The following is a 22,169-nucleotide window of genomic DNA, read 5'->3' as shown; positions in this document are numbered from 1 at the left end:
ATTTGTGTCATGACTTCTCTTCTGTCCCCCATTTCTCTCTCTTAGCTCCTTGAGCTTACCCCCCAAGTACACTACCCATAACCAAGTCCTCTGCTTTTTAGGGTACCCAATCTGAGACATACATATTGTTCCTATACCCACAACAACTCTGTGAAGTAAGTGTTCTTCCCACTTTAAAGAAGAGGAAATAGGCTCAGAAAGAGTAAGTGACTCGCCCAAGGTGACACAGCTGATAAGTGACTGAGCTAGGATTCAAGCCCGTGACCATTAATCATTCTTTCATTGAGGTGTGTTTTGCCATTGTGATGTGTGCTTTGAAGGATGCCAAAGAAGACTGGGTCTCAGCACCTGATGAATGTTCTCACTGGGGAAACTAAACAATGTACATTAAGCCGTCAAAGATGAGTGCCATTCTTTGTTCATTTATTCATTAATTCAACAAGAATTTATTGAATGTCTACTGTGGCCAATACTAGTGAATAGTAGTAAGCAAACACAATGATTACCTTCATGAAGCTTATATTCTGGCAGGGGGTACAGAGAAATAATATAAATAATAATTGCAATTAATAAGCTGTGCATTCTTCCAATTACTTTCCATCAGCTTGGATTACATTTGGCTGCATAGAACAAAACCAGACTCCAGGGGCTTAAGCACAAAAGGCTTTATTTTTCTTCTATAAATAAGAAAAGGCTTTATTTTTCTTATTTATAGAAAAAAAGGCTTTATTTTTCTTCTATAAATAAAGGCTTTATTTTTCTTCTATAAATAAGAAGTTTTGAAATAGGCAGCCTAGTCCTGATGCGTTTGCTCAGGAAATTCAGGAATATAGACTGCTTTTCACTTCTGATTCTGCCAACCTCAGATGGCCAGATAGTGGCTGCTCCACCTCTCAACATTGTGACCGTGTCCCAGGCAAAATAATAGGATAAGAGTTAAAGAAAATAATCAAAGGGTTCACTTCTGCCAGGTCTTTCCCTTTAACAGAACAAAACCAAAAACCTTTCCTGGAAGTACTACTCAGCAACTTTCACCTACGTCTCTTTGAGCAAAACTGGGTCAAGTGCTTGTGCATAAATGCAAGAGAGTTTGGGAAGAAGTAGTTTAACTAAGTACATCATCACACCAGACATAATGGGGGTTCTATTAGTGTGAGAAGGAGCAAATCGATAATGGGTAGTGGGTAGGCAGTGTTGGGCACAATTCTATTCTGTCTCTCAATTTACATGTTGAATGAGGTTGGAAAAAGGCATTGAGTGTGAGGAAAGGACATACCTGTGAGAACTAAAGACCTCAGCTGCTTCTCTTCTCTCATGCTGTCTCCTCCTGCTGTCCTGGAGTATACTTGCCAACAGGTCTGTGAGATCTTAAGAACTAAGAGAGTGAGTACAGAGTAACACATCTTCAATTGAATGATGCAGAGTGGTCCTTGTCTCTTTAATTATTATCTAACGTCACAAATATCATCTTTCTCTGGATTATGACAACGTAGCTGATGCTGTGAGTACCCCACCCACATTCCCCTTAGCGTTTACCAGTCCTGTGCATGCCAGCCTGATTTCTGACTGCAGGCAGCTGTGTCTTGCAGCCTGTGGGCTTTCTCTGGCTGCTGTAGCCCACTACGCCTGCAGCAGGACTGGAGGCTTGCAGGACTGATACCCATTCCCCAGAGCAACCCTCAACCAATGACCATCAGGAGTGGGTGGATAAATATCACAGCTCTCTTACTCTTCAGGTAAAATGGCTCTAAGATGTATTTTCTACATTGTCTTCCAGAGTTCCCTAGTGTGATTATGTTCCACTCGCCTGTAATGATAACCTGCTTGATAATGTACCCTTTATTTGTGGTCTTTCCTTCCTTGCCTCACTTCCTGTGATGGTTAATTTTATATATCAATTTGGCTATTCTGTAGTACCCAGTTTTTGGACAAACACTACTCTAGATGGTTTTGTGAAGGTATTTTTTTTGAATGAGATAAATATTTAAATCAGTAGACTTTGAGTAAAGCAGATTACTCTTCATAATGGGAAACCTGTTATGTGGATGGGCCTCATCCAACCAGCTGATGTCTTAAAAACCCTGAGGTTCCCAGGGGAAGAAGGAATCTGCATCCAGACTGCCTTCCAACTTGGATTACGGCAAGTCCAGACAGCGACATCAGCACTTCCCTGGGTCTCCAGCCTGTCAGCCTGCCCAGAAGATTTTATACTTGCCAGGACCCAGGATCATGTAAGCTAATTCCTTAAAATAAACCTGTCTCTATCTCTTACCTCTGTCTCTCTCTACATCTCTATCTCTACATACAAACATCCTATTCTGTTTATCTGAAGAACCTTGATTCATATACTTCCTCATTTCCTTACTGGTCTTTCCTAAATAAACTATTTGCATTCAAATTCCTGTCTCAGGATCTGCTTTTGGGGGAACCCAAACTCAGACAGGTCATGTGCCAACCTGTGGTCATCTCTATTATTAGTGTGGATCATGGGAAAGGAGACTACACCAACACTTTGGGTAGTCATTCAGGACCACAACTTGGTTCCCCAACAATGGCCTGGACATCAGAGCTCACTGTCTCATCTACAATAAAACTTCCCACCAAAATGCTGTTATTAATGCAACTCAACAACTAACTTATAGTTTCTGGATGTCTCCATTCATATTTTGAAGAGAGAGAATCTCATTCAGTTTTTATCATATATTTGCCCCCAGGCAAGACATCTATGGTCAGGAAAGTAGAGTCATATGGCAAAAACATGAGTATTATGTATGATGGAAGCAAACCCTGTGCATGACATGGACAATTTTTAAAGAATAAGGACTGGGCAGACACACCAATAAGCATCTGCTACACTGATATTGAAGCATTCTGCCAATTCTAAAACATAGCGTTATTAGCAATTATAATGACAAAGAACATGAGTGAGACTATGTAAATAGGATTGCTTATGGATAAATCCACATCCTTATAAATGTCAAAGGGCAGCTCACTGTGAGGATGGACTTGTTGCGAGGAATGATAAAATTATTGCAAATTTCTTTCAAGGGAGGAGCTTCTACAGATCTGGGCTTCCTGCAGGTGAGGAAAATTAAACATATGGAAATGGAATGAAAGGTGAAGAAAGTGTTCTCTCTGCATGTGGAGAAAATATTATAAATAGATCTTAGCCAGGCAATAAGATTAAGGCATTTTGTGAGTCTGAGCTTCTACGTTTGTCATCTGTCTATTATACGATGTCAATAACATCTAGAATGCCTCTCACACCAAGTCAAGCAGGTATGGTCTTTCTCCTCTGCCCTCCATGGTGCTTCTCCTTCCTTTGAAGGTGTCCATCATTGTGACTCTCTCATAAGGTCAATAGCTTATTTGAATTCTTGTGTAGAGGTTAAATATTTTTGGACCTACTTTTATGCATATGTCAGTAACTCTTCCAGAGTCCCATCTGCCATTAAGGCCCCAATGAAGGGGGAAAGATGTCTGCTTTCTTGGGAAGAAGAACACTTTTTAAAAATTTTTTATTATTATTTTTTTGAGATGGAGTCCCACTCTGTTGCCCAGGCTGGAGTGCAGCGGCATGATCTCGGCTCATGGCAACCTCCGCCTCCCGAGTTCAAGTGATTCTCCTGCCTCAGCCTCCCGAGTAGCTGGAATTACAGGCGCCCACCACCATGCCCAGCTAATTTTTATATTTTTAGTAGAGATGGGGTTTCACTATGTTGGCCAGGCTGGTCTCAAACTCCTGACCTCGGGTGATCTGCCCACTTCACCTCCCAAAGTGCTGAGATTACAGGCTTGAGCCACCGTACCTGGTGGAAAGAGGCTTTTATGTAGAGGGAATTCCTTCCAGGCAGGAAGAGAACCACCTGCCCTGACAGGGGAAGCACGTGGTTTGACCCTTGCTTCCCCACACTAGACTGAGATTCTGAGAGTGGAAGGGAAGATCAGTGACAGTGGGACTTTTGTGCTCCGCATTTGGAACTCGGATGTGGGGACTGCCAGACACGGTGGCCCCATGATGCCCGGCTATAGCCATATAGCTAGCAGCCTAGTAAAAGTTGCAGTGCAGTTTGATCAGGCAGTGTTCTAATTACCTACTGCTATGTAAAGAAAGCATCCCCAAATTTAGTAACTTAAAGTAAGGACCATATTGATTTTGACCATAAATGTGAAATCTGGGCAAAGCTCAGTGGGGACAGCTTTTCTCTGTTCCACAAAGCATCAGTTGGGGCAGCTCAAAGGCTGGGGGCTGGAATCATCTGAGGGTTCACTTACTCACATGTCTTGCAGTTGATGCCGGCTATTGGCTGGGGCTCAGTGGGGACTGTCTTCCCTACGTGTGACCTTCCCATGTCGGCTGGGCTTTCTCACAACATGGTGGCTTGGTTCCAAGAATGACTGTTCCAATAGGACCAGGTGGAAGCTGTATTGTCTTTTTATGGTCTCAGAAGTCATATAGCATCACTAGAATCATAACCACCATAATTATAGGCCTGCCAAGATTCAGCAGGTGTAAACAGAGGCCCCATTTCTTGAAGAATTAGTGTGAACTTCACATTTAAGAAGATCACATGAGGTGGAATATTTTGGTGCAGTCATCTTTGGAAAATACAATCTGCCACAGGCAGAGAGAGGGCAAAGAGACTGAGCTAGCATGTGGAGCCATCCTCAACTTCCTGGTGCTGTGTATGGAAGTCATAAATTCCACAGGCCCTAATGGGACTGCAGGTGACAACTGAGAGTCAGTTTGGGGACCTTATCAGGGAAAATTGCTGCTACCAGGCCAAGGGCTGAGTGAATGTCATGGCCACACTTCAACGTGTCTGCATCACCATCAAGAACTAAGGCTCCATCATCCATAGGTTGCTGTGGGGTGGAGGGTGGTTTAGATTCCTGGTTGCTGAGGAAGGCCAAAAACACTGAGTTGGGGTGGATGTAAGAGTTAGGGAGATGCGATAGAAACAGCAGGAAGCCCAGGACTGGGGCCAGGCTTTGCTAGTAGAACACCCAGGACAAATGCCAAACACTGATGGGGAGGACTGGGGAATCTGTCTTGGGCAAAGCAGGTGAGAACAATACAGTTACAACAGCTTTGAGAAAAAGAAGATGGGTTGGAAGCAGGGAAAGGATTCTGGTGAAAAGAGGAGCTGAACTGGTTCTCCAGGTTGAGGGATGAGGAGTCAGCTCCCTTTTGGGGAGCCCAGGAAGCAAGGAGTAGAGCACTGGCCTGTCTTCGGCATTTCTACACACATGGGCTCCCTAAATTCTCTCACACAAAACCATTGTGAGGCAGCTATGATTATCCTCATCAAACAGCTAAGGAAAAGGGAGCTCAGAGAGGTGAAGAAACTTGCCCAAGTCATTTACTAAATGACAAAGGCAGATTGTGCTCTTTCCCTCTCAGCCTTATCTAATAGAACTTTCTGAGATGATGGAAACATTTGATGTCTGTGCTGTCCAGGATAGTAGCCACTCATCACATGTGGCTATTGAACACTTGAAATGTGCCTAGTGAGGCTGAGGAAGTGAATTTTCAATTGTATTCAATTTTAATTCATGTAAGCTTAAATTTAGATAGTCACAAATGTGGCTAGTAGCTACCATATAGGTGAGGGCTGATATAGATCATTAGCAAGTCACTGCCTGCCTTAACGGAGTGGTGCCTTGCATCTGTCTGATGGGGAGATTTTGCACCTCTGTGTGTGTGTGCACATGCTTTCATTTTGAGAAAAAGTCAAACTTGCAGAAAATTTGCAAGAGCAGTAGAATGAATTTCCATGTATTCTTCACCTAGATTCACCTATGGCCAACATTTGTTCATATTTCCATAATTCTTTCTCTATACACATAAACATATACACATATACATTACACATACATATATATATTATCATTATTATTTTGATGACAGTAAATAGCACATATCAAGACTCTTTATCCTAAGTACTTTAGTGTGTATCTCCTAGGGACAAGAGCATTTTCTTCTAAAGCCACAGTATAATGATCAAATTCAGAAAATCTAACCTTGATACAATCTTATTATTTAATCTACAATCCATATTCAAAATTTGCCACTTGTTCCATAATGCCTTCTGTAGCTATTTTTTTTTTTTTTTTTTGGTTCCTAATCTAAGAACAAGTCCATGAGCACACATTGCATTTAACTACATCTTTTTAGTTTCATTTAATCTGGGACAGTGCCTTAGCCTTTTGTTGTCTTTCGTGACAAATAAGAATTCTGGATAGTCATTTTGTAGAGTGTCTTGCAATGCAGGTTTGTAGAATACTTCCTCATGATTAGTTCAGGTTGTGGATATTTGGCAGAAGCATCCCAGAAAGAGTGTTGTGTTCTTCCCAGTGCATCCCTATCAGGAGGCACATTATATCAGTTTGTCCCAGTATTCATGATGTTAACTTTGATCCCTTGTTAAGGAGATGTCTGCCAGATTTCTTCACTGTAATAGTATCATTTTTACTTTTATAATTAATTAGTAATGATGAAGAGATATGTCAAAATTGTGTAACTATCAGGTTTCCCAGCAAACTTTCACCCAATAGCTTTTATTATCCATTGAGGATTATCACATGAATCAACCATTCCTCTGATGGTTGCAAAATGGTGATTTTTTTAAGGCTATCATTTCTTGTAAATTTATTGGCTGGTATTTCATGTAAGGAAGAACTTTTCCTTCTCCCCTCTTTTTTATTTTGCTTTGTCTATGTCAGTATGGACTCATGAATTTTTAAATTCAATTTTAATTCAATTTAATCATAATTCATTCCTGTCATTACTTATTTTGATGTTCAAATTGTCCTAAGTATGTCCAGAAAGATCCTGATCAGGCTGGCTCCTGTGTCCTTTTGCCATCTCCCTGTCATTCTTTCAGTGCATCCTTGTGGTGCAGCGAAAAGTTCTAGGCTCATGTTGTGCTTTCCTAGCCCCAGTCCTGAAATCAGCTATTTCTTCATAATATTTAAAGAATCCAATTCCCAAACAGTTTTTAGTAACCAGTATGTAGTGCATTTGTATTCCTTGGAAACTGTTTAGAAAGAATAGTACAGAGTTGTAAATAAGTCAAATTCCTATATACCTCTTGTATTGCTAATGGTTTGGAGGAAACAGCTCCAACGGATCATTAAAAATGTAGAATAATTTTACATCATTAAGATTTAAGAATGTAGGTGATATCCAGCAGGAGAATGCCAGAATAGGCTAACTCCAAATTGTGTCAGGAAGTTACAAGCAATCTACAGGGGCTTAAGTGACACCTGCCAACACGAATTACTTTGTTACTAACATAGGAATGATCAGTCCTCAAACACTAGGAGAGGGAGAGATGAGAAGGAAGATTTTAAAAAATCTCAAACTAGTATCATGGCTTAATTAGCCACCAAACTAGAATTTGTACAACCTAAAGAGGGTTGCCTTTCAAAATAGGAATTGAAGGAATGTTGAGACTAATGGCAGCATCATCGAAATCAGTACATAGCTTCCATCAATGACTTCTCTGAAAGAGAAACAGTCACTTAAAGGTTTTATTTATTTACTTAAAATTCATTCATTCATTCATCCATTTTGCTTAAAATGCAAAATCATTCCTTTCTTAACACATCCTTTACTCAATAAAAATAAGCTAACCTTGCTTGATTAACAACATGAGCTCTGAGACATGCTGAAAAACAGTGGTTATTAGAAATTTTGCACCAAGTTTATTTAAAGACAACCACTTCATCCAAACAGATGAAACATTAGGCAGCTCCATACATTGTAAAATTTGTTCAGTGACATTTATTGGAAGTGGAGCTCCTTCTCCAGATCTTACAACCAACAGATTTTCAAAGCACTGGAACGGAGAGTCTGTCCCATTTTTTTCCTGCCACGTACAGATCATGCCATTTGCCTTGCTCAAACTTTCCCTTGTCTTAATGTTGCAGACTGATCATGGGAAAGGTATAAAGAGGTTGGGACTTTGAGATTCCATTCTTGTTTTCTGAAAGGTGCTGTTGCCTCCTATTTGATTTCTAGAAAGAGGGAAGGGGTAGGCTGGCCCTAAAGATAAGGCTACAGACTTGGAAGCACAAGAGAAATAGGTAGAAAATTAAGGCAAGGATTTAGTCAGGGTACACACAGTTGAAGACAGGAGTACAATGTCGGGGCTGAACTAGAGGCAAGCAGGAACTTGTAAAAGTCAGGAGTTTTGAAGTCACGAGTGACTTGAAAACCGCGTCTAAATAACTTAAGAAAAAAGAGAATGTGTCGGTGTATAAAGTTAGAAAGTCCAGGAGTAAATCATCAGGAATAGCTGGGCCCCGGCACTCAGTTGATGCCATTAGACTTCTGTGTCTTTCCTTTCAGTTTCGTTGCCCTCTGATTTTTAGGCAGGCTCTTTCTTCCCGGTGACAGCTGTAGTCTTCTCACCTAGGAGCACAGAAACTCTGTTAGAAAGACTTTTTCTTCTTTCTAATCATTTCTAGGGAAATTTCCAGGATTATATATCTTGTTGGCCTAGCTTAGGTCACATATAGAGTCTGACCCAGCTCTTCTGGCTAGAGGGTAGAATGCTCTGATTGGCTACGTCTGGAGGATGAGCCCCAATCCCGCACCCCAGGAGTGGGGTCATCCTCACCAGAATCATGAGGATGAAGGGTGGAGGAGGTAGATCTCTAAAATAAAATCCATGTGCTCTTATTAGAAGGAGTGTTTGATGCTGTTGTTGCCACAATAAAGCTGCATAAGAAACTACTTTAAAACTCAGAGACTTAAAACGACTCTTTAGACTTTAGCTCATGGAGAACATCATCCATAATTGGTTACCTTCCTGTCCAAGTGTTAGAAAAGGGAACTGCATGTGCAAAGGTTTTGAGGCAGGAGAGATCTTGGTGTGTTTGAGAAACCAAAAGTCAGGCAGGGGAGGATGGGAATAGTAGGCAGGGGCTTTAGGTGAGAGACTCATTGCAGGGAAAAAGTGATTTCTTCAGATTTATGTCTTAGTAATTTCCCTCCGCCTGTTGGGCAGAGAATTGGGTAATTAGATTGGAAGGGGCAAGAGAAGAAGTGAGAGGTCTGTTTCCATAGTCAATGCAAGCAACCAGTTGGAAATGGCAGAGATGGTGTGAAATGGGAAGATTCTAATGGTAGTTTGGAGGAAACAGGGTTGACAGTTGCTGATTGGGGGTGGTGAGGGGAGGGAAGACTAGCAAAGATGCCTGATACTGGGCAGCAGTGTAACGTCAGGGAATGCCCAGGAAGCTAGTGGGTCATAGGACAATTGCACACTCCCAGGGGGCTGGTAGGAACATTAATTAGTTCATATTTGTCTGCATATTCTCAGATAAAAGAGGCTTTATAATCTTCAAACGAAGCATGAAATTTTGAGCCGAAAGAGGCCGTGTAGTGCAAATGAAGATGGGAATGGTTGGAATGGTAGACCAATTACAAGGAGCTTGAACGTTCTTGGTCAGCATCTCTCAGACAGCGGGTACTTCTGGTGGCCACAGAGGGTCTTTTCATCACCAATCTTCCATTCCAGCTGAGATGAGGTCTTTTATTTTAACCAGAAAATAAAAGCCCTTTCCCTGAAGACAGTACCTGCCATCAGGTTAATTTATTCAAAAAGGAAAGAAGAACAAAAAGGAAAGACTTACAGGGTCTTGGGAAGATTATAAAACTCATTAAAACTTCATTTAAATCTGAGGCAGCCTCGATGTTATTCAGAGATGTTCTCCCAGGTTTAGGGAGGGGGTAAAAAAGGAGGTCTCAGGAAGGCCTGGGGTGGGGTGAAGGTAGCAAGAAATTATTCCCAGGAAGTAATTCCAGTGGACTAACATTAGATGGTAGTTTCTTCTCTTGGAAATTTGACTTTTGTCCGTTTCTTTTATCTGCATATTCTTTCCAGGTTGCTCAGGTGAAGCGTCAAAAATTATATTAAAATGTTAGTTAGGAAACATCACCCCCAACAAACCCTGTTCATCAAAATGTTAGTGGTCTCTCAGGGGGCCCTGTGTTCGGTTTGTCAACAAGCTGAAGCCGTGGAGCTGGGGATCCGTGAGGCCCAGGAGCACGATTTAATTAATATCCTACCCATAATACCTTGCTGGGTTTATGCAAACAAAGCCCTGTCACTCCTCACCTTAGGATTTACCCTCTTCTTGAAGCAAGTATTTATTTACCCACAGTTTGACCTCATGATGGTGTTCAGCAGATGTGGATCTTACTTATTTGCATTGTTTTGTGACAGTTGGAAAATTCATTAGTGGTTCAGGGATAAATCCTCCGTGGACCGCCCCAATGATAGGTGAAGTAAGAGGGTTGTCACTAATTAATCCTCCTCTTCAGCGATGCTGGATATTGATGATAATGTAGTGCCCCTTTCAGAAATTGCCTGTATCTGTTTGAAATTTGGGGGGCAAAAGTGACAGAAACTGCCTCTTGGCTACCTTGGGCAAAAGGGACTGTTAAAGGATGATATTGGGAGCTTAGATAAATGACAGGGAGGCAGGAACACTGGATGGGAACCCAGCTGTATGGCAGGCACTATAGAGGCTGGTGCAGGACAATGTTGGGGCAAAGGAGTGTCCTGCAAACCCTCTTCTGGCTGTGTGTCACTCTGCTCACTGCCCAAGATCCTCTCAGAAGATGAGGTCACATAGCTGCCCTTTGCTGGATGAGGGTAGTGAAGGAGAACCCTTTTTGGCTTCCATGGGGAGTGGCGAGGCCCCTTAGGTACCATCCCACCCACCCACATAACACAATGGGAAAGAGGAAATTCCTCACCAGCATAACTGGTAGTGGGAGAAGGTGTGCAGGGCCAAAGTTTGACCAATGTCCAGCATCCTACTTGTTGTCCGTGAATCACTGCCAGTTCCCAAAGCCTGCAGGCATCAAATGTTTTGCTGCAAAATGTCGTATCTAAGGAAAGATGAGAGGAACTGGGATTATTCCACTCAACAAATCAGACTTGGGTTGGAGTAGAGCTTAACGGTGTATCAGCCCACTGTCTCTCTGTAAAGCCCAACGCACTGTTAGGCTGAGGACTTTTGTTAGCTCTTCATACCGACTCAGTTGTAAAGTGTGTGGTGTGGGGATTGTCATCCTGTTTTATACAGATGAGAAAGATGGGGCTCTCTTCCCACGCTTTTCACTCTGCAGCAAGCTACATCTCTACGAGGAACATTTATTTGACAAGTGCTTGCCTGGAAAATAATGGCCAGCTTGTTTTCATCTATGCTGAAAGGCAAAATCGAAGAGATGGGCTTTATGACAGGCACACTGATCGGGCAACCAAATAATAAAATGACCTTATACATTCAACACACGTTTACTGCATATCTGTGATGTGCAGTCTAGATATTAGCAGGCAGAGTGTTTTATGGGGAGCATTTTAGGGTTAGGCAGGCAGAAGGGCAACCCTCCCAAGTCCCTGGGCTGTCCTGGAGCAGGCACACCTTCCTCCTCGGAAGCAGTTGATCCTAAGGACAGAGAGAGTCTTATCTGTAAGGGTGGTAGAGTGCACCAATTACTCAAAAGGCTCATCATACAAAAGTGTATTTTGGTTGAAGCGCAAAGCTAAGGATGGGAGTAGGGAGTACAAAGACCTCTCTCAGCACCCTCTGTCTCCTCTCCACCTGAGAAGATTCCCTGGAATGAAATAAGGCTTTAGAAGCTTTGAGGGTTGGGTGCAGTGGCTCCTCTCTGTAATCCTAGCATTTTAGGAGGTTGAGGCAGGATGATTGCTTGAGGCCAGAAGTTCAAGATCAGCCTGGGCAACAGAGTGAGACCCCATCTCTACAAAAAATTTAAAAATGAGCTTGGAATGGCGCCATGAGCCTGTAGTTCCAGGTTCTCAGCTGAGGCAGGAGGACCACCTGAGTCCAGGAATTTAAGGCTGTAGTGAGCCATGATTGCACCACTGCCCTCCAGTCTAGGCAACAGAGAGAGACTCTGTCTAAAAAAAAAAAAAAAAAAAAGAAAAAAAAAAAAAAAGAAGACGCTTTTGGGAGCATAGAAGTAAGAAGAAATAGAAGATGGCCTAGAGGGAAGGGGGCAGTTCCTTAAGCTTCCTAATATGCTCCCGGGGTGTCTAGTACCCTGGGCATGTTGATAACTTCCCTGTTATCTCCTGGCCAGAACAGTCTTCAACTCCAGGTTTGTGTATCCAACAGTCTCAAAACCCACATGTCCACAATTCGGCTCTTGATTTTCACCACCGAGTTTGTTACTTTACCCGCAATTATTATCAACTCAGGAAAAGGCAAATCCCTCTACTCAGTTGCCTGCCTTTGATACCTTCCTTCCTATCACCCTCCTCCCTCCAAGATCTAATCCGTCACTACTAAGTACTGCTCATTCTCCCTCCACAAACTCCCAGGACATCTCTTCCACTGCTTTTCATTCCCGCAGCCACCAAGCTAGAAGCAGCTCCCTCCAGCTATTCCCTTGATTGACTGCAGTTTCTCATAACTGGTATTCTGGCCTCTCCAATCCATGCAGCAGTTAGAGTGAATTTTGAAAACCTCTCAGCATTATTTCAATGCACTTAGGATAAAACCCCAGTTCCTCCTAAGTCACACATGGTGTTGTAGTTCATGTCTCATTGCCAGAACTCTCTCTTCCCTCTCTGTGCTCCAGACAGACTAGGTCTTCCTTTGGTTCCTGCAGTGATTATGATGAGCTCTCACCTGCCTTGAGGCCTATGGAAGGCTGGATTCTCCAGGAAGATCGCAATGCAGATTTGAAAAGTTCCTGTCAGCCTAGTGGCAGCTCTGAGCAAAGGGTGCCCATGAGAGCAGCCCTTTGTTGGGCAGAAATGGCCAGCCGAGAATACCACCTCCTTGCTTAGCTGCTGGCCCAGGGCTGCTCTGAGAGGGATGTGACCTCAGCTCAAAAGCTGAGGCTGACCCTGCTGAAGCCAACAACTGCAGGCTGTCAGCTAACTGCAATTCTCGTAGTTGGGCAGCAAATCTTTCCCTGAAAGGAGATCTGAACAGTGCTTCCTCATATGTGCCACAGGAAGTCAACACATGCTCTTTCTCTCACTCCCACCTCTCCCATTGATATCTGTCCCTCCAGTAGACTGTCAGTTCTATGAGGGTGTGCATCCAGTGGCTAGTACAGTGCCTGGCACACAGTGGGTACTCAATAAATATTTCTCTAAAAAAAAGTGAAAAAGGTAGCTAGGGAGGGAAGGAGGGATGAAGGCAGAGAGGGAGAGGGAGAAGGGATGGAGTGATGGGGAAAGAAATAAAGGGAGAGAGGGAAGTAGGAAGAAAGGAAGGAGAACGGGGGAAAGGAGAGGTGTAGGGAACAAATGTATGGGTAACTGAATGGGATCTAAGCTCATAATGGCCACCCTTTACCTCTTTCCCCTTTGTATCTGCCCTAAATTCCTGTGTTCTCCCACCTCTGGGCCTTTGCATATGCTGTTCTTTCTTATTGGAAGAGATTAACCTGCACTCTTTGTCCACTCACCATTCAGGTATCAGCTTATTCTCACATTTGTAGGGAGGTCCCTGAACTCCTTTATCTGTTAGGGTGAGTTTACCTGCAAGTAACAGAAGCTCAATATAACAATGATTTAAACAAGATAGAGGTGTGTTTCTTGCTCACACAAATGCCCAGAGGTAGGCAGTACAGAGTGGGTTTGGCTATCTTGCTCCAATAGTCTTCAGTGACCCGGGCTCCTTTTATCTTGTTTCATCCCCTATGGTCTCCATTCTCAAAGTCACTTACGGTCCAAGACAGCTACCTTGATTCCAATTATCACATTCATATTCTGGCCAACAGGAAAGATAAGGGGGAAAGAAGGGCACTTTCTGGAAGTTGCGTACACCATTTCTACTTATAGCTATTGCCCAAAATTTAATGGCCATAGCTAGCTGCAAGGAAAGTTGGAAACTCTTGTCATTATCTGAAGTAGCCATTGTTCAGCTACAATTTAGGATTCTGACTGTCAATTAAGGAAAGGATATTGGAACACAACCCCTAGGAGCCTTTGCAATAATCCTCATGTAAATGAGTTATTTATCTTTTTTGTTTCCATAGCTTCATCCACCCCTCCTTTAATTCATTCCAGTTGTATATGTTCAGAGCCTGTTTTCGACTTTTGAGTTACACGATGACAGTGATCTGTCCTATTTTGTTTTTCTCTTCATTTCCAATGCCTATGCACATAGTAATATGAAATAGATATTTGTTGAATGAATAAGTGAATGAATGAAAAATGCCCCTCATATGGGTTCTCATAGCATTGGAAACACATTTATGTTACAGCAACCATTATATTGTAGTATTGTGTGTGTGTCTGTGTGTAAATTTTTTAACTGGCATATAGGAGATGGGTTAGGAAATATTACCTTGGGGTATGTTCATTTTAACCTCCCTGAGATGATTTTTACAATGTATTGCAGGTCCCCTTCAAATACGAAAATCCTTGGATGCTCAAGTCTCTTATATAAAATGGTACAGTATTTGCATATAACCTATGCTTATCCTCCATATACTTTAAATTATCCCTAGATTATGTATAATACCTAATACAATGTAAATGCTATGTACTGTCAACCCTCCGTATCCACAGTTAAATCCATGGATCAAAAATACACTTTAAAAAATTTGTAAGAAACATTAAAAAGTAACAATACCATAATGAAAAATAATACAAATTTAAAAACAATACATTATAACAACTATTTACATAACATTTACATTATCTTAGGGATTATAAGTAACTAGAGATGATTTAAAGTATCTGGGAGGATGTGTGCAGGTTATATGCAAATATTATACCATTTTATATAAGGCACTTGAGATCGAGATTTTTGGTATCCACAGGGATCCTGGAACCAATCCCTGTGGTTACAAAGGGACAACTGTAAATGGCTGTTATACTGTATTGTTTTTCTAATTTGTAATATTTGTATTGTTCTATTGTTACTTTTAATTCATTTTTAAATATTTACAATCCCTGGTTGGTTGAATCCGTGAATGAGATACTCGTGGATAGAGAAGGCTGATGGTATTTTTAAATTGGAGTTTTAAATTTAAAAACAATACATGCTTATCATTTCAAATTAATACGCAGATACTTTACTGTAAAAACTGAAGCCTTCTGGTGTAGAATAGATTATTGGACACAATTCTTCACCCCTTCTGTATCCCTCTCTACCCTTTGCTCTGCCCCCTTGACTTTGGAGCATGGCCATGTGACATGCTTCAGCCAATGGGATGTTGGTAGAAATGAACCAAGCAGCATCTTGCCATGTGCTTAAGTGGTTGTGCTTTACCTCTTGTGTCTCTGCCAGCACCATGAGAAGAGCTTCTCCCCTGGAAATGGCCACTCGCACTTGCGGGTCCATGACTAGCCAACCTGAACCCATTCCACAGTGAGGATCCAAGCCCAGCAGATCTGCAGCCAAAACCAAAGTTGCTCAGTGGGGCCCATGCCACATAAGCCAACCCATGGCCAACCTGAAAATAAGTAAGCAAGAATTGTTGTTTTCTAATCATTGAGGTGTGGGGTTGTTTGTTACAGCAGCAATAGCTGACTAATAATCTCTCTTTCCTCTCCCTCAGACCTTTATTCTGCTTGTGCACACATATTTCTGTGTAGATATATGGCTAGACTACGAATTTCTTAAAAGTGGGGATTGGGTCTTCTTCATTTTTATCTTTTCCCCTTAGAACAGTGATTGAAAACACAGTGGAGTGGGAAGACAGGCCATGGCATATGACATTTCCAATCAATAACATACTGCTGTGTGACCTTGGCTAAGCTGTGTGATCTTCCCGTGCCTCACTTTTCTTGTTTATAAAATGGGAGTATTAAAATCTACCTGACATGGTTGCAGAGAGGAAAGTTTGAATATCCTAGCAGGGTGCCTGGCATGAATGTGCGTTACAGAACTGTCATCTTTCATAGTTGGTACAAAATACATGTGTGTTGTTGCTTAGGTAGATATGCCTGAGATGAATAAGGAACTGAAGTGAATAATGAGGTGGCTCAGAGTGCCTTGGTGACAAGTCAGTGTCCACCCTTTAGTACCCTCCTTGTCTTGTCATTGTTCTTTGCTTTGAGCTCATTGAACCTCACAGCCAAGTTTCCCGGGAAAACAGGCAAGCATCTTGTCCTTTGGATGTCAGCTGGTGCGGTGAACACCAGCCAAGCAATCAGAATCCCTAGATTCTGAGGGCTTCTTCAGTCCATTAGGTAAACCATTCAGCTGTCATTGCCTGGGCCCAATACCAACCACGAGGCAAGGAGATGTTAGTATTCCCATTTTGCAGACAAGGAAACTGAGGCATGAAAAAATGTTATGACTTACCAGAGAATGAACATGAATTACTGTCTGAGACAAGGGTAGACCCTTAATCTAGTGCTTTTATTCTATACCCCACTGCCTCCCAGACTGTCAGGAAAATGATGTAATCCACTCCAAGAATTGCCCTCTGGAAGCTCCCCCAACCCCAGCCTGTCTATCTGAAGATAAAAACAACCACAAATTCAGTTTACATCTTCTTTTACTCCCTAGCCTGTTTGAGCCAAGGCTGAATGGTGCCAATTTGCCTATGGTGGTTTTTATGATGTGGGCTGGGATCACTGGGGACTGTTCTGAAACCATCAAATTCATTTCAATTAGAAGTGTAACTTAATGTCCAATTTTCAAACCAGATTCCCTAGGTAAAAGGAGGCCATTTTGTTTGCTGAGCTGCCTCAACTCAGTGAACAGTATTTCTGGGTACCAATTATGCCCAATTGTGCACCCTGGTTGGGGCATTTTCTCCAAGTTAATAGGAGGCACAACTCAGTCAAAAGGAGGGGTGGGAGAGTCTGCATGGAAAATGGGGGGACGTGTGAAATTTGAGCCAGTATAGATCAATTCCAGAACACTGCCCAGGGATTCCTAAAAAAGAACCCAGGGAAAAATAAATACATCTCATCCTTATTAACACTCCAAGCCCTTAAATGAGTCCCGATGTTAATCCCTAAGAGATGCCTAAATGCCTATTTCAAATTGCTGCCCCACTTGTCTTATAAAACAACTTGTACTTCTTTTTATTCTCTCCATGTTCAAAAATAAAGGAAATTCCTTTTGCAGTCTAGGGCCAAGGAACAATCCAGGCCTGGCTTTGATTACTGAAAGCCGGAGAATTTTGAGTGAAAGCTGCAGCCGGCTGCCAGCCTTGTTATTAGCAATAAGCATCAAGCCATTCTCAGGAGAGCAGGGGCCTTTTGAGAATGTCAGACAGCAGCCTTGCACCTCCTTTTGACAGCACCTGCAGTCACTGCTGGAGGTACAAGCCTGTCCAGAACTCCATTTCCCCTTGGCTGAATCAGCAGCCATAATCAACAGAGAAATAACCGCTTATATTTATATAATATCTACCTACAAGCAACTCAAATTGCCATGATCCTGTTTAAGATTCGACAATGGCTCCCCATTGTCCCTCAGACCAAGTCCAAATGCCTAGACTTATTGTTCCAGGTCTTGTGACAACAGAGCCCACCTTAGTTATTCAGGAGCTTTTTTATTTTCTTTTTTTAAACAGACTTTCAGCCAAGACATTCTTTTGCAGCCTAAGAGGGTTATTATGGAGAGGTGGAAAGATCTTCAAACCTGGAAGGCTTGCTTCAAACCCCAGCTCTACTCCAACTACAGGATTGGGGCAGGCAAGTTACTCACTCTACCCAGGACTCAGTTCCTTTCTCATTTATAAAATGATGCATTCACAGTAGATGATCTAATCTAACATGTCCTTAGTGAATCTGAAATCTTATATATTTTTTGCTCCGCTAACAGCCCTTTCCAATCCCTTTCTCCCCACTCTGCTTCTATTCTAGAGGCCGAAACAGCTAAAATGTTCATTTCTCAGCCTCTCCTTCTGCCAGCAATAAGACACTGGGAGGTCTGTTGATGTGGCAGATGGCTGTGGTGTGCCCTGTGTCCCATGCCTACAGTCTAATCACCTCTGACTTCAGTCACAGCTATGGTGGACAGTTCCGTGTGTTCCAGTTCACCTCATGCAAGACAGCATCCAGTCTCAAGTATGTGCTGTGCATCTTCCTGCTCTCGGCTCCAGGGCCTTCTCTGACACTATGGAAGCCCACTGGGCCTGCACAAAAACAAAACCTGGGAGTGTGGGATTCATGCCCTTGGGATCGACCCTCAGTCGATGGGGAACACGGCCTAGTGGATAGATGCTCCAGCCACCTGTCCTTTGGGGGTACACTCCTGGGAGGCATTGTGTACAGTTATCAGGAGGTCTGGGTGCAATTGAGCCTTTAGGGCCCCAGGCAGCAACCTTTTTAATATGCCTTTATATTGTCATTTTCGTCTTTACTCTCTCATTCTCCTTGCTTCCTCTTGTGCATACAGGGATCAGTTACCAAATAAACTATGTGCACTCAAAGTTTTTGTTTGGGGCTCTGCTTTTGAAGCTACTTAAACTAAAAGAACTGGCATCACCTTTCTGTCTTCTATCTTGACTGCAAATACAGACGTGATGGCTGGAGCTAAGTAGCCCTTTTGGGATCAGCCATATACCATGGCTATATGTGAGTGAGTGTGAGAGGGAGAACAATTTAGGTGGCAGGGGGATGGTGGTGACTCCACACTGATTGCCTGGGATGGGAGAGGTTCCCTTGGTTGCTCTAGGCTCCTCTGTTTCTATCTCTCCTGATGTGACTGTCTCCTTCCACTGCATATGACTTTAATATTAAACACAGCTTATTATTGTTTTTTTTTTCAATATAACGTGCTGACACAGTGCAAGCCAACTACCTTCTCTAATGGCTCACAGAAGAAAGAGTGATCTATTTGGACACCACGGGGATGGTGGCTGCTCTCCAGTGTGTTGTGCCCCTGTAAGAGATTTCGATGGCACGTGATGTTACTGGCTGATGGAAGAACCCAAGCCTCATGCATGAGGGCACCCACTTTTCTCATATCTGGAGACACCTTCTTTGTGACTATAGCCCTCTGCCTGGGCCATTTCATTCACTGCCAAATTTAGTCCCTTCTCCTAAGCCTAGATCCACATTGCCAGGGTCTGCTGTTTTTCCCCACGTGGTCCCGGTCATTTGGATTTAAACATCTGTGGGACTTGTTCAGTGGGCTCTCTCTTCTTGTCCTTTTGCCTGCCTCTGATACCCTGTGATTAATCATTTGGTTTTCCTTGAACAATGTGGCTCAAATGGATTGGTCTTTGTTTATATTCCTACCAGTCCTGCCCTAGATTAGGCCCTTAATACTTCTCTCTTTTTTTCTTGAGACAGGGTCTTGCTCTGTCACCCAGGCTGGAGTGTAGTGGCGTGATCATGGCTCACTGCAGCCTCAGTCTCCTCAGGTGATCTTTCTCTCTCAGCCTCCTCAGTAGCTGGGACCACAAACATGTACTCCCACATCCGGATAACTTTTTTGTATTCTTTGTAGAGGCGGGGTCTCCTTATATTGCCCAGGCTGGTCTTGAACTCCTAGGCTCAAGCAATCCTCCCATCTCCACTTCCCAAAGTGTTAGGATTACAGGCGTGAGCCACTGCACCCGGCCCCTTAATGCCCCTCCTAATTGCTTCCTTGCTGCCCTCCTTGGGTCACATCACACTGCCCTATTCACTCCCAACAAGTTACCCTTCTACAGGGTGTTGCTGAGCAAGACATTCTCTTGCTGGAGAACTTTCAGTGACTTCCTTTTCCCCATAGAATGAAACTCAGATTGCTCATTTTATTTTCTAACTAAAAGGAATCAACCACTATTGTGAGAATATATTACTTACAGAGCACCACATTTGGTTTATGCTATTCCTCCCCTCTCCCATGAAAAGCCACTCCTCCATCTCAAGCTTTGGAGGTTCTCCCCTCCTTCAAATGCCATGTCTCGCCCTCGAGACTTTCCAAATATCTTCAATCAAATTAAAAATTTCCTCCCTTTTTTTATCCAGAGCAGTGCATACTTCTACTATAGTTTTCATAGATATGCTCTTGCATTGTATTGATTTTTGTGTGTGGACTGTCTCTTTACTAGGGTGTTACTCATTTGTATATCCTGGTGGTTTGGGGTAGAAAGAGAGGTGATGGATGGTGTGGTGGCAATGGTGAAAAGACCAAGCCTGGGTGGCAGCACACAAGCTTCAACACCAACTCACAAAGTGGTTCCAAATATTTGAATTCTACATGTGAAGAAAGTTAAGGCTCATTACCTCAACCAGTTAATTTCAAGTATATTTTCCTTTGCACAAGAGTGCTATATCATACAAATCTGTATAAATACATTTTAAAGTACTCTTTTAATAACTACACAATAAAAATTCTAAGTGACATGAAAGCATTGAGTTATAATTTAAATGGTGGCATTTTTCCTCTGCTTGGTACATAAAATATTGGGAGGTCTTACATTGATGGATCTAAGATTCAATGAAATATCCTTGCCACAAACGAAAAAGACAAGCAATGGGGCTCCTGACCCTATCTTGGCCATCGGGAAGGGTTTTCCTGAGGAAGTGACATTAAGTTAAGATCCATGCAAAAAAGGACACTAGGAAAGGATTATTCAATTTTCTTAGGTGAAGGAAATAAAAATATAGCCCCTGTTTCGTCCTACTTTCATGAGATTTCCCCACCAGAGGCCCATGGCTCCTCAGCAGGCCTGATTGTCAGTTCACTTAAATGTAGTTCAAGGCTGATTGTGCTGCATTCAGTCCCTGCCTCTTAACCTGGGGATGAATGACACTGACTGAGGCAAGGAGTACCCAACTTTTCAGGGAAGGCAGAAAAGTCAACAGCCTGTCCCTCCAGTGTATGATGTCCCCATTGCTTCAATGTCAGTGTACAATGCCAGATTTTGACATTGATTTTTCAGATCTTAAACCTTCCTTTGGTTTGGGGCTTCATTTATGTGTGTTCACCACCTTGAAAGGTAACACTAGAAGAAGCGTTTTTAAAATGCTGCCTTGCAGCAAGGGGAAGGGATTGCTTATCTTGGACACACACAGAAAGAAGTGAACCATCCTTTGTAGGCACATGGATGAAATTGGAAATCATCATTCTCAGTAAACTATCGCAAGAACAAAAAACCAAACACCGCATAGTCTCACTCATAGGTGGGAATTAAACAATGAGAACACATGGACACAGGAAGGGGGACATCACACTCTGGGGACTGTTGTGGGGTGGGGGAAGGGGGGAGGGATAGCATTGGGAGATATACCTAATGCTAGATGAAGAGTTAGTGGGTGCAGCGCACCAGCATGGCACATTTATACATATGTAACTAACCTGCACATTGTGCACATGTACCCTAAAACTTAAAGTATAATAATAATAAATTTAAAAAAAAGAAAAAAAAATAGCCAAAAAAAAAAAAAAAAAAGTGAACCAGAGCCTTCGGAGGTTTCCAAAGTGTACTTCAAACCAGGAGCTAGATGAAAGTGAAATAAACAAAATGGCATCTTTATCATAAATATAAGCCAACAGGTTAACCAATAAACAGATTTGGCAGAGATAGTGATGTCTACTTCCTTACTTCTGGAAGATTTGGCTCATCGATCATGGGACTGTCTCCTACTATGTCCAGATTGAACCTCAGAATCCTTCTCATCACACTGGTGCCAGGCAGCCTCTGCCAGTCAATTAGGAAACTGATTGATTAGGGCTTCACTTCTGGGGGAAGGAACACTGGAATCCCAACCAAGAAACCTGGCCAGTATGTCTAGCTGTGCTTCCAGCCAGCCATGTGGCTGTGGGAAAGTAATTTAATTTCTCCAAGCCTCAGCTTTGTCATCTGTAAAAGGAGTGACTTGCTCTGAGTTCTTTTCTAGTTCTCACATTGTAAAACTATGAAAAGCAAATAGTGGTAGCATTGGAAATCCATGTGGGCTTAGAAATCACATCAACATTTTGAAGGTCTACTAGATGCTCAGTGTGGCTGTTAAATAATCTGTAAGGAAACAGAAATGTAAACTTAAACAATCAAGAGTCGACCAGGTAGGTCTGGGAGGTGACACTTGTGAATATGAAAGAATTAGGATAGTGAGAAAATCTGATACAGAGACAGCCAATGGGAATTCACAGAGAGAGAGACTTCAACTTGGGATGGATGGAGTTATATCTGCCAGCTATTGCCACAATAATGCTGTGTAACAAAAACCTCCTTAAAATCTCAGTGGCATATAATAATA

At 42.5% G+C, this 22,169-nt stretch overlaps 1 long non-coding RNA gene across 1 annotated transcript; it reads left to right on the top strand.

The window, feature by feature from the left end:
- The first annotated feature begins 1,558 nt into the window (after nt 1-1,558).
- LOC129052849 (uncharacterized) lies at nt 1,559-17,666 on the top strand. Its single transcript, XR_008517970.1, has 3 exons — nt 1,559-1,736; nt 15,301-15,476; nt 17,546-17,666. It is a non-coding gene; the product is annotated as an uncharacterized LOC129052849 (long non-coding RNA).
- The last annotated feature ends 4,503 nt before the right edge of the window (nt 17,667-22,169 follow it).

This window comes from Pongo abelii, chromosome X (genome assembly GCF_028885655.2).
Source record: "Pongo abelii isolate AG06213 chromosome X, NHGRI_mPonAbe1-v2.0_pri, whole genome shotgun sequence".
Taxonomy (NCBI): Eukaryota; Metazoa; Chordata; class Mammalia; order Primates; family Hominidae; genus Pongo; species Pongo abelii.
This window is presented reverse-complemented; position numbering and strand designations above follow the sequence as displayed.